General features: G+C 41.9%; 1 protein-coding gene across 2 annotated transcripts in view; it reads right to left on the bottom strand.

Moving 5' to 3' along the window:
- The window catches only part of AGTR1 (angiotensin II receptor type 1), a 46053-nt gene that overhangs the window by 22087 nt on the left and 10330 nt on the right, over positions 1-13636 (bottom strand). The window contains exon 1 of one of the 2 annotated variants that reach the window (XM_026649992.2): positions 4243-4423. The exons of the other annotated variant lie outside the window; for it this stretch is intronic. The gene's annotated coding sequence lies outside the window, so the exon portion shown is untranslated. Of the gene's footprint in view, positions 1-4242; positions 4424-13636 lie in introns of those variants that run through there. 2 annotated transcript variants of the gene reach the window in all.

Genomic DNA, 13636 nt, shown 5'->3' with positions numbered 1-13636 from the left:
TGTCCTCTGGAATGGTGGCCAAAGCATGAAGGGCCATATGAATGTTTAGCATATCTGGCACATACACACTTTACAATGCTGGCTACAAAAGTGCCATGCAAATGCCTGTTCTCACTTTCAGGTGACATTGTAAATAAGAAGCAGGCAGCAATATGTCCTGTAAATGTAAACAAATTTGTTTGTCTTAATGATTGACTGAACAAGAAGTAGGACTGAGTGGACTTGTAGGCTCTGAAGTTTTACATTGTTTTGTTTTTTAGTGCAGTTATGTAACAAAAAAAATCTACATTTGTAAGTTACACTTTTACAATAAAGAGATTGCACTACAGTTCTTGTATGAGGTGAATTGAAAAATACTATTTCTTTTGTTTATCATTTTTACAGTGCAAATATTTGTAATAAAAATAATATAAAGTGAGCACTGTGCACTTTGTATTCTGTGTTGTAATAGAAATCAGTATATTTGAAAATGTAGAAAAACATCAAAATATTTAATAAATTTCAGTTGGTATTCTATTGTTTAACAGTGTGATTAATGGTGATTCATTTTTTTTTAATCACAGTTTTTTGAGTTAATCGCGTGAGTTAGCTGCGATTAACCGACAGCCCTAGTTGTGAGTAAACTACAGAGTGGTAATTCCACATATGGGAACTACATCAGTTGTAACAATGATGAAACTTTTGGTTACAATTTTGCCTTTGCACTAATACTTACAATGTCCAGGAACATTATATAAATTTCTTCACATTTAGCAGCATATAGTTAATTCTACATAGACCTAGCAGCTGTAATTTCCCATCTCTCATTTGTGCTCTGCTGCCAGAAGTTGGGAAATCCTGATGTGCAATTTCTATTCATACATGATAGATTGCACCACCCTAGTATTGTGCAACTTAACTGGTGTTCAGACATTAACACTAAACTGGCTTTTTGTTTTAAAATACTTTTATATATACCACAATTTGTTGTATGCTGTTTGCTGCTTTGCAGCACATTTGGGGAAGGGTTAGCTGAAAGATTGCTATTTTCCAATTTGCCATACAGTTTTAGCAAAGTACTTCACTTTGTAAGTTTCATTTTTCAGTTGGATTTGGTTCAAAAGGTGACCTTTGATTTCCATATGCTCTTCTTCCTTATAAAGGGCCTGACTATGCTCTGACTGCAGTTAATGGAAAAAACTCTCTCTGACTTAGGACTGAACTAAAAAATGCTGCAGAATCACTGCATTCCAAAACATTACAGATTCACTGGATGTTCATCACAACCTCAAAAGCCATCGGTTAGGCGATGCAGAGTGGGCAAAACATGATGCCAACGGAGGCCACCTCTCTCCACTGAAAAACAGCCTATAATCAGCAATCCCCATGTTGTGGTGTACTCCTTGCTCTCTCACCGATTTCTGCAACCTTGTGATACAGCAATTGCCCAGAATCCACATGCTGGCAACCCTGGCTGCATACATATTTATTTTCCCTCAGCAGTCAAGGTACCTGCATTGTCAGTTCCAAACCTTGACCCTATGTCTCTTTGCAAATGCCACATTAATTTGTCCTGTGATCAGGAAGTAGCCACTTGCCCTTCCCTCCCTCCCCAGGCCTAGTAAAATACAGATTTTTCTCAACCACTCCAAGGTTTATCTACTACCCATACTCATTGCCCACCCTCTCTGCAGCTGCAACTCCTCTCCCTGTCCCTTGTCCTCTTCCCCCTATGTCTCCAGTTCCTCCCCCACTGATATAACAAAAAATTGGATTAGACCACATGGTGACTATTCTGCTGTGTTCACTGTAAATCTTCCCATAAAACATTATAACAGAGACATTATAAAAGAGACTATTATAACAGAGACAACTTGTGGCAAGCAACATGAGTTATTTAATCTTATTTGCACAGGTGTACAAAGGTTTGGACTAGACACATCAGTGTCAAGGTGTTCACCAGAGTAATGGCATTGACATATTTCCTCCAACTGACCAGGAAAACAAAGTGGCTGCATAGAAACCTTCTCATGGTTTCAGGCCCAGTGAGAGAAATTTGAGGCCCTGCTACATCATATTCAGTGGGGTCTCACTCCCTCCCATTTCACTTTATTTATTCAGATGTTACAGATGTTTTGGGGCATACTGAGTTCAGGGCTCAGTACAATTGACACCCATTCAACCCCAGTTCGCCCTGTGTGTTTTTTCCTTTATTGGTGCATGCACACTGTAATCCTTCCGGACAACACATCTTCACAAGCGAAAAAGTGAACATGTTCTTAAATACAATGGTTAATCTGGGTCCCCCAAAGATTCAGTGGGGGCTGTGCACTTCCTTGTTAGAGTGAGTTTGACCTGCATGAAATCAATAGTTGAGCTGTAGCTCTGTTCAAAACCTACCCCCGTAGCAACTTTTTGAAAAACGGGCTATTTTTTTTCAGGGTTATATCTCTGCAACCCCTATCTCGATTGACTCTTCCCCTCCCACACTTTGGGTCAGTAACCCTACCCTGAATTCCCTGAACACCAAATTTCAAAGGACTCCAACTAAGCATGTTGATTTTAGAGGCCTCAGAAAGGTCGACCTTTACACAGAAATTGTGACACAACCATAACTGCTGCACCACAGTAATAACAGAGACAGTCCCTAGTCCAAAGAGCTCACAACCTAAGTGAATTTGTGGATGTGGCCGGGGGTTTGAGCACAAGTTGGGTGGCACTGGCAGAGCTGTAGGATGTAGGGGGATTGGGCTGCACTGGCAGAACTCGAGGGTGTCATGCCTCCCTCATCTTTGTCCCACCCTTTCTCCCCTCCCACTACCACTTATCCCCATTTATCCCCCTCCCCATAACCTCCTTCCACTCACTGCACCCTCGAGCCCCTTTTCTTCCCTATTCCCTCACTCCACCCCTGAGACCTCTCCTGGGGAGCATTCATATGTTCCCCCCCAACTTACATGCCCCCCAAATTGCCACCCATGACTCTCAAATTGTAGCAATCTCCAGTCATTCAATCCAAAACTCCTTTTGTTGTAGGTGGGGGCTTGTCATTCACTTATCCTTCGTTACATGAATTGAAGGGAGAGTTCCCAGCCATCAATTTCAACAAGGTCTGTGACATCCAGGCTTGAATAGTATAACTTGTATCTAGAAACACAGGCACCGGCTTCCTCTGGGCCCCAGGAGTGCTCACCTCTATGCACTGCCCCAGGCCCCGCCCTCACCCAACCCCTTCTCCCCAAGTCCCCATCTGCCCTGCCTCTTCCTTCCTTGCCCCAGGCCCCATCCCCACCCCTTCTCCCAAGCCCCCGCCCCGCCTCTTCCCACCCAGTTCCACCCCCTCTCCTGAGCACGGCCCATCCCTGTTCCTCCCCCTCTTCCCCAGTGCCTCCTGCACACTGCGGAACAGCTGTTCCTGGCGGGTTGGAGGCGCTGGGAGGGAGGGGGAGGAGTTGATTAATGGGGCTACCGGTGGATGGGAAGCATTGGGGGGTGGGAGGGTGGAGCTGGCTACCGGAGGGTGCTAAGCACCCACTAATTTTTTTCCTTGGGTGCTCCAGGGCTGGAGCACCCACAGAGGTGCCTATGTCTAGAAATGAAGCCACTGCCTTGATAGAGCTCAAGATGCTACTAAAAAACAGTGCATCATCAACACAGGTCACAGCGAATGCATCACTGCATTGGTTCTCCCTTCAATAGAGAGTCCAATGAAAATCTCTGACCTGATATTCAAAGCCCTCCCCATGATTGGGCCTCACTACCTGAGCGATATTCCTCCCCCCATGGCTGTGACAGCTACATTCCATTGGAACAATGAAAGTGTTGATCACCGAGGAAAGGATCTTGAGTGTGAAAGTCAGAATGTTCACAGGGCTGAATGTACACTATGGAATTCGCTTCTGCAAGAAATAAGGATGACCTTGGAAGTAACTACATTCAGAACGATATACATAACCTATTCCTGCGATTTAGCTTTCCTTCAATAAGTTACACACAAACACTAAACTACTCAAGCTATTTCTCCTACAGGCAGGAGAGGGAGAGAGATTATCATTGTTATTTCTATTTTTATATACTTGGGAGGCACCCAGATGCTATGGTGAAGAGGACCATATAAGTACCTAAAAGAGAGAGCTGAAAGGGTAGATTAAAGTGGATATAGAATTTACATGCCAAGTTTAACACTCAGCAAGCCAGGAGCCATTTTAAAAATGGTCAGAAAGGAAGATCGATCAATATTCATGTCACAGTTGCTCTACTTACTGCTGGATGGCACTGCCTCCTGGCGGTTCTGGGGATTAGCTTGGTCAGGCCAACGCCCCTTCCAGTGGTTGCACCCCATCAGTTTCTCCTCTGAAGCCCCACTCTCACGAGCTTCAACTGTCCTCTTCAACGGCTATCCTCCATGAATTTATCTAATTCTTTTATGAAGCCAGTTGTACTTATGGCTTTCACAACATCCTCTGGCAAAAAGTTCCAGAGGGTGACTGTGCATTGTGTGAAGAAATACTTCTTTTTGTTTGTTTTAAACCTGCTGCCTATTAATTTCATTGGGTGACCCATGGTTCTTGCATTATGTGAAAGGGTAAATAACACTGCCTTATTCACTTTCTCTATACCATTCATGATTTTATAGACCTCTATCATATCCCCCCTCAGTCATGCCTTTTCTAAATTGAACAGTCCCAGTTTTTTTAATCTCTTCTGATACAGAAGCTGTTCCATACCCCTAATCATGTTTATTGTCCTCTCTGTATCTGTTCCAATTCTAATATATCTTTTTTGAGATGGAGCAACCAGACCTGCATGCAGTATTTAAGGGTTGGGAGTACCATGGATTTATATACTGGCATTATGACATTTTCTGTTTTATTATCTATCCCTGTCCTAATGATTCTTAACAGTCTGTTAGCTTTTTTTAACTGCTGCTGCCCATTGAGCAGATGTTTTCAGAGAACTGTCCATTATGACTCCAAGATCTCTTTCTTGAGTGGTAACAGCTAATTTAGAGCCCATCATTTTGTATGAATAGTTGTGCATTACTTTGCAATTATCAACTGAATTTAATCTGCCCTTTTGTTGCCCAGTCATTCAGTTTTGTGAGATTTGTTGCCCAGTCACTCAGTTTTGTGAGATCCCTTTGTAATTCTTCTCAGTGAGCTTTGGACTTAAGTATCTTAAGTAATTTTATATTATCTGTAAACTTGGCCGCCTCACTGCTTACTGCTTTTTCCAAATCATTTAAGAATATGTTGAACAGCACAAATCCCAGTACGGATCCTTGGGGGACCCTGCTATTTACCTCTCTCTGATGCAAAAACTGCTGATGATTTTTTGGAGTCTGACTCATATCTTTTGAATGCTTGTGGCTGGCAATACTAAGTATACAAAGGGGCCAAAGGGCAGGGAGCAGGCACACTCCTAGTTAGTGTGGTTGGCAAAGGGACAGTGTCCTAGGAGAAAAATGTTTGAAGCACAAGAACCCAAAAACTGTATTGGGTGTAGAGAATCCTCTTGTGTGACAGCCTTTTTATTTGTCAAAGAAGAGACAATGGAAAGATGAAGCCATCTATCTGGTAGAAGTTTCAAACATATGTTGAGAATTCAGAGTTTATATGATATTGGTGGGAGTTAATTTTACACAGTACTAAGGATTGTTCCAAGATTAATAATCTCCAAAGTACTCCTTAACTATCTTTTGTGAGTTTGAAATCTTTCATACTTTGATTTTTTCTCCCCTATATGCACTTTTGGTTTTAATTTATTGAAGATCACAATTGTGACACAAGGAATCCCAAGGGGCCCAATCCACCAAATATTTTTTCAGATATTTAGTCTTTATCCATGTTGAAATCCAAGGGACTTCTTGCATGAGTAAGGACTCTTCACATAAATTAGGGATTGCAAAATTGAGCCTGTGACACTGCACCCCATATTCTTCATAGTGATATTATTACGATATGAGTATGGCATAATTATGATGTATTTTAGGCAAGATGGGTCATGTGAGATATAATTGAAAAGGTTATGATTTACTGAATATGACTATCCTATATGTATGCATGTATCATTTTTGTATTTGAAGTTAGGAATATTGACTATGTATCTGTAGGATACATAGTAGACTATATAGGAGTCTACTACAGGCCACCTAACCAGGTGGAAGAGGTGGATGAGGCTTTTTTTAAACAACTAACAAAATCATCCAAAGCCCAAGATTTGGTAGTGATGGGGGACTTCAACTATCCAAATATATGTTGGGAAAATAACACAGCGGGGCACAGACTATCCAACAAATTCTTGGACTGCATTGCAGACAACTTTTTATTTCAGAAGGTTAAAAAAGCTACTAGGGGGGAAGCTGTTCTAGACTTGATTTTAACAAATAGGGAGGAACTCATTGAGAATTTGAAAGTAGAAGGCAGCTTGGGTGAAAGTGATCATGAACTCATAGAGTTTGCAATTCTAAGGAAGGGTAGAAGGGAGTACAGCAAAATAGAGACAATGGATTTCAGGAAGGCGGATTTTGGTAAGCTCAGAGAGCTGATAGGTAAGGTCCCATGGGAATCAAGACTGAGGGGAAAAACAACTGAGGAGAGTTGGCAGTTTTTCAAAGGGACACTATTAAGGGCCCAAAAGCAAGCTATTCCGCTGGTTAGGAAAGATAGAAAATGTGGCAAAAGACCACCTTGGCTTAACCACAAGATCTTGCATGATCTAAAAAATAAAAAGGAGTCATATAAAAAATGGAAACTAGGACAGATTACAAAGGACGAATATAGGCAAACAACACAGGAATGCAGGGGCAAGATTAGAAAGGCAAAGGCACAAAATGAGCTCAAACTAGCTATGGGAATAAAGGGAAACAAGAAGACTTTTTATCAATACATTAGAAGCAAGAGGAAGACCAACGACAGGGTAGGCCCATTGCTCAGTGAAGAGGGAGAAACAGTAACAGGAAACTTGGAAATGGCAGAGATGCTTAATGACTTCTTTGTTTCGGTCTTTACCGAGAAGTCTGAAGGAATGCCTAACCTAGTGAATGCTAATGGGAAGGGGGTAGGTTTAGCAGATAAAATAAAAAAAGAACAAGTTAAAAATCACTTAGAAAAGTTAGATGCCTGCAAGTCACCAGGGCCTGATGAAATGCATCCTAGAATACTCAAGGAGCTAATAGAGGAGGTATCTGAGCCTCTAGCTATTATCTTTGGAAAATCATGGGAGACGGGAGAGATTCCAGAAGACTGGAAAAGGGCAAATATAGTGCCCATCTATAAAAAGGGAATTAAAAACAACCCAGGAAACTACAGACCAGTTAGTTTAACTTCTGTGCCAGGGAAGATAATGGAGCAAGTAATTAAGGAAATCATCTGCAAACACTTGGAAGATGGTAAGGTGATAGGGAATAGCCAGCATGGATTTGTAAAGAACAAATCATGTCAAACCAATCTGATAGCTTTCTTTGATAGGATAACGAGCCTTGTGGATAAGGGAGAAGCTGTGGATGTGGTATAGCTAGACTTTAGTAAGGCATTTGATACGGTCTCGCATGATATTCTTATCGATAAACTAGGCAAATACAATTTAGATGGGGCTACTATAAGGTGGGTGCATAACTGGCTGGATAACCGTACTCAGAGAGTTGTTGTTAATGGTTCCCAATCCTGCTGGAAAGGCATAACAAGTGGGGTTCCGCAGGGGTCTGTTTTGGGACCGGCTCTGTTCAATATCTTCATTAACGACTTAGAAAGTACGCTTATTAAGTTTGCAGATGATACCAAACAGGGAGGGATTGCAACTGCTTTGGAGGACAGGGTCATAATTCAAAATGATCTGGACAAATTGGAGAAATGGTCTGAGGTAAACAGGATGAAGTTTAACAAAGACAAATGCAAAGTGCTCCACTTAGGAAGGAACAATCAGTTTCACACATACAGAATGGGAAGAGACTGTCTAGGAAGGAGTACGGCAGAAAGGGATCTAGGGGTTATAGTTGACCACAAGCTAAATATGAGTCAACAGTGTGATGCTGTTGCAAAAAAAGCAAACGTGATTCTGGGATGTATTAACAGGTGTGTTGTGAGCAAGACACGAGAAGTCATTCTTCTGCTCTACTCTGCGCTGGTTAGGCCTCAACTGGAGTATTGTGTCCAGTTCTGGGCACCGCATTTCAAGAAAGATGTGGAGAAATTGGAGAGGGACCAGAGAAGAGCAACAAGAATGATTAAAGGTCTTGAGAACATGACCTATGAAGGAAGGCTGAAAGAATTGGGTTTGTTTAGTTTGGAAAAGAGAAGACTGAGAGGGGACATGATAGCAGTTTTCAGGTATCTAAAAGGGTGTCATAAGGAGGAGGGAGAAAACTTGTTCACCTTAGCCTCTAAGGATAGAACAAGAAGCAATGGGCTTAAACTGCAGCAAGGGAGGTTTAGGTTGGACATTAGGAAAAAGTTCCTAACTGTCAGGGTGGTTAAACACTGGAATAAATTGCCTAGGGAGGTTGTGGAATCTCCATCTCTGGAGATATTTAAGAGTAGGTTAGATAAATGTCTATGAGGGATGGTCTAGACAGTATTTGGTCCTGCCATGAGGGCAGGGGACTGGACTCGATGACCTCTCGAGGTCCCTTCCAGTCCTAGAATCTATGAATCTGTATTTCAAATGTGTTTATGCCTGGGGAATGCCCACTAGACAAGATGCTTTAATTCTGAAAAGCTGGGTGGGGAAGGGCCATTAGAGAAAACAATAGGCCATAGAAGAAGCTTATCTCCCACCTGGGGAGCCTTCCTGAGGACGCTGCAGACAGCCTCCAAGTAATGGCTGCTATGACACTACAGGGACATGTGACCAGGTCACCTGGTGCTGGACTCCATCGTGGGATATCAATATTTTTTCACTGGCTGGCTTTGAAACAAAGGGTTCCCGCCATATGCAAAAGCTTTATAAGGCAGGAGAGTGACATCATCTTGGTTTTTCACTGACTCCCCACCCAAAGAGACTCCTGGACACAAAGACTGAACTGGGGAAAGTGCTAGACCGAGGCTAAAAGGATTTTTAGCCTGTGAATGGAACACCTGGTGATTCCAAGCTGTAAGCAAGTGCAGCTTGCCCGGTAAGAATCTGCAGCCTGCTTGTATCATCACTTAAGGTGAGAATTTACTATTTGTATCCGATCTATGTAGTATATTAAACTTAGTTTGTGTGTTTCGTTTATTTGCTAGGTAATCTGCTTTGATCTGTTTGCTATCCCTTATAATCACTTAAAATCCATCTTTTGTAGTTAATACTTTTTTTTTTACTTTGTCTAAACCAGTGTGTGGGAGTCATTACTCAGGGCAGAAAGCTACTGTGTATTCCTCTCCACAGTGAGGAGGGGGTGAATTTCATAAGCTTGTGCTGCACAGTTCCCTGTGCAGAGCAAGACGGTATAATTTTGGATTTACACTCCAGCGGGGTGCGTGCCTGAGTAGCTGGCAAGTTCCCTGGCTGGAGCCTTCCGATGCAGGGCTGATCACAGCATCTGCATGTAACTGCAACTGGGTGTGTCCTTTCCTATATACGTGCTGGTGAAAGTGCAGGCTGGTCACAGCAGTACAGTGTAAAGGGAGTCCAGGCTGGTGGGTCAGGGCTCAGTGGTACCCCAGTTCCAGGTGGCACCCCAGGGGGAACCCGTCACAGAGCCCATGAGTATTAGAGTCTCTTGGGCTTTCTTTGCTCATGGAAATAAATAATTCTGGTTCTCCAGGATGCAAGAGACTGCAAATATACATAAAGGGCTTCCTACCAGGGCACAGAGTGTGCAAATATTTTACATTTTTGTTTTTATTAACTTCAGTTCAGAAATTTAAATCTCGTTTAACAGCTCTTTCTGCCTGAGTCATTCCTATAAAAGTAAGAGATTCCTATTCCACAGAAAAGCAGTGTAGTCTAGTAGAATGTTTGCAGGGAAATGATTTGTAATTGTCTTTATAAAGTTCACTTTTCTTCTAGAGTCTCCTGTCCCTTGCACTGGGGAGGTTTACCACCCTCAACATTTGTTATCTATGGATGAGTCAATGATTAAGGAAAATATCAGATAGCTGTTTCTGAATCATGAAGCATATCAAGGCTATTAAATTTGGATTGAAGTCTTATGCACTTCAATCTGGGCCCATGCTCCTTCTCAGCCTGGAGAGAGAAGGAAAAGCGGACAAAACATAGAAAATTATCCTTCATATTCTCTTGCATTTGCAAAAGCCATAAAAGGCCTGTCACATCAGAGGGGGAGGGAGAATATGGTATGCTGGGAAGGTATAGGAGAGGATTCAGGACACCTGGCTTGGGCAAGTCACTTAATCTCTCTGTGCCTCAATTTGTCATCTATATAATGGGGATAATACTTCTCTACCTCCCAGGGCTGTTGTAAGGATAAATTTATTAATGTCTCTGAAGTGCTCAGTTACTATGGTGAGGAATGCCATAGAAAAGCCTGTAAGTAAATCTCTATAGATACTTGGCACACATTTTTGATTTACAGTAATTCCAAGCAAGAACATAGGTAGTTTATGAGGGGTGCCTGACAATTAACCAAAAATAGGGTTTCGGAAGTCTAAAATTGGGGGATTAGAATATTCCAAAGCATTTTAATATGTAGGTAATATGCACAAGGCAAGAGACCAACACCATTAGCATCCTTAACACATCATCACAGAAAGAGAGACCGAAGATATAATCACCTTCTGGGCCATCATTCACTCACACAGAAAAACTTGTGGGAGAGGAAGAGTCCTGTTGTAAATCCAAGCATTAAACTCTTGGGCCTGACTCTGATCTAATGTAGACTCTGATCTCATGAAATCAATGGAGTTACACCCTTAAGTGATATTATAAGCAGGCCCTCAAATTTTCTGCGGCAATCTTGCTTCAATAGGGAAGACTTTGTCTGCATGAAGAAAGAAGGGGATGTGACTGGCAAACCCTGAAGAGCTCAAGGATCTGTGGGCAAAGACTGCAGGACTTCCTCTACTTGCTGTCAAATTTTGCTTTTTGCCTTTCCTTCCCTCTCCTCTCTGGTATCGTTGCTTATACAGGGACCATACTGCCCTTGGCCTTCTCCCTCACAGCTGCACATTTCTCCCCCTCTGCAAAGGCTGAAGGTGTTTTTTCCCAGCTAGATCTCAGGTCATCCGCATATGACAATATGTTTTGTAAGGAACAGGGGCTACCACAAGCACATTACACCTGTCCTCTGCTCTTTATGCTGGCTTCCCATGGAATATAAAATCCTTACCTTTGAGACAATCTCTAGGCCCAGAACACCTACAAATTTGACTAAAGCTCTGGGATTAGGATTGTGGTTGATAATTTCATCCCTTAGGCACAATGCAGCTATTCACAGCCAGGGTAAAGCTTGTCTATGCAGGAGACAGAGCCCTTGCGGGCTAGTCCCAGACAAGAATAAACTCCCACATGAACTCAGGCTCTCAAACCTCTCCACTTTCCATTCACAGCAGAAGTTGTGCAACTTTGAGTTTGCTGATATAAGGCACACAGCATAGTGTACATATAATTAAATAACAAGCACTGCACTGAACACACACTTTTGCCCCGGGGAAGAGGATGAGAAAGAGATGAACCATACGCAACAGATGTTAGTTACATTACTTAATGCACTATTAGAATGTGCTTATGTACTCTGGTGATGAGGGTGGTGTAAGAACCTGGATAGAATAAAATAGCCCCTTCTGCATTGTACTGCAAATGGGGAACTGTTGGGCCTCTCTAGATGGTGTGCCCTTGGCACATCAACATTTTACAGCATCGTGGCTACACAGTAAACTTTAGTTCCTTCCTGGTAACAGGAGCAACAGTGCTTACATTTGGTGTGCAGAGCCCCATGGTTTAGGGAGAGACTTTCAAAGATATGGTGCTTGACTGACATACATGCCTTTGAGAATCTCCACCTAAATTCTACCCTTATTGCTCATTCCTGATGTTCAGGTGTGGTATTTCCACCACGTTAGTCCTTGGCAAGGCCACCTTTCCATGTAGCTTTCTCAAAGTCACCAGGTATGAGCAGTGTTCCAACAGTACACTGCTAGAGCCCTGATGCCTTAAAAAACAACCTGTCCTGCAGGGCGGGAGGGAGAGTCTTTTATTCTTGGAACTAAGGTGTTACTAGTATTCACCTGCCAAACAAGTATAATTTGATGGCTCCAGGATAATAGATTTTTCCACTGAAACTTTTCAGATAACCACATTATAGCATATAATGCATCTTCATCTGCAACTAGGAGTAACCTCACCAAAATAAAACCAAACTAACCCGCCTCCACACACAAACTGGGAAGAGAAACAAAGTAACTTCATGTTGGCATACTGCACCCAGGCACCATCCCCCTGAAAATTAAAATCTCCCCACTTTTTAGCCAATGTAAAGAGCCTATATGACCAACTAATCAGCTGTACAAAGTAGTTGATATTACACATCATACTTACGAAAAGAGGGTTTCTCCCATCTACTAAATATAGGATTTACTGACTATGATTTGGTATAATAGATAAGAATATTCCTATTTGGTACCAATGAGGTTAAAGTTACTGACAGAAGCTTTTACTTTAAGAATGTATGCCAGCACTAGCTTATAAAAATATTTACTCATGCTAACATAGTATTCTCACACACACAAGTGTGCCAGCATTATGTCCCCAGCTAACAGGCATGTTTACAAATTCAACTAACACACAAATTATGGCATCACGTTTTTCACATTATAGGTCTGTCGCATCTTACGCTGGGGTTACGTTCCGCAGTCAGTGCATAAAGTGAAAATCGCATATAGTCAAAATTACATTGAGTGTAATGGTGGGCGGAATCGCCCGCGCTACAGGTACAGTATTAAAATTGTTATTTTTCTCTTTTTTTTTGCTGACCGTGTAAAGCTGAAATCGCACATGTTAAATGCGCATAAGATGCGACAGACCTGTATAGTAAAAGAGCTATCAGGAATTCTATTATAATCCAAGGTTTTTGGGAGAAAAAATCCTTTGTGCTGAAATGTTTTAAGGCTTCAAAGTAATGTCTGTCTTACTGTTTAAGTCTGAAAATAAAACACACTTTGAGTTCAGATGCACAAAAATAGCTGCTTATGTCCCCCCCAAATCAAAACAACTTGTGCTCTTATAACTCAGAGATACATGTTTTCAATGTGTTGTTTTGATTTAGTCTTCAGTAACAGGAATAGTTATAGGATGCAAGTGTGACTGAGCCACTGGGTTTCTCTGACCCTTGTGTAATTAAGTTAGACATCCTCACAGCAGGGGCAACATCCTAAGACACTCTGCTTCAAGAAAGGAGATTTTAAAGAAGGGGAGGATGTTAGAAACAGCCTGAAGGAAAAAAGTTAAAAGATTAAAAGCCACAGAATCAGCATTAGTCATAGTCATTATAGTCTATAGACTATAGTCATTATAGGCTCAGAAGGAAACCATAGGTGAGAAGGTAAAATGATATGGTTAAATGGCAAGGTACAAGAATTTACTCAGACAAAAAACAAAAACAAACAAACAAAAAAACCACCCCACCACAGTAATGCAGCCCAGCCCAAGTGAGTCTAGTAGGAACCTAAGTATTAGCAAGTATGATGTGGAAAATATAGAGGGCCCAATCCTGCAGTCC

The sequence above is a fragment of the Terrapene carolina genome, unplaced genomic scaffold (assembly GCF_002925995.2).
Source record: "Terrapene carolina triunguis isolate 2854851 unplaced genomic scaffold, T_m_triunguis-2.0 Scaffold88, whole genome shotgun sequence".
Classification (NCBI taxonomy): domain Eukaryota; kingdom Metazoa; phylum Chordata; order Testudines; family Emydidae; genus Terrapene; species Terrapene triunguis.
Note: the sequence above shows the minus strand (reverse complement) of the source record. Positions and strands in the feature narration are given on the sequence as shown.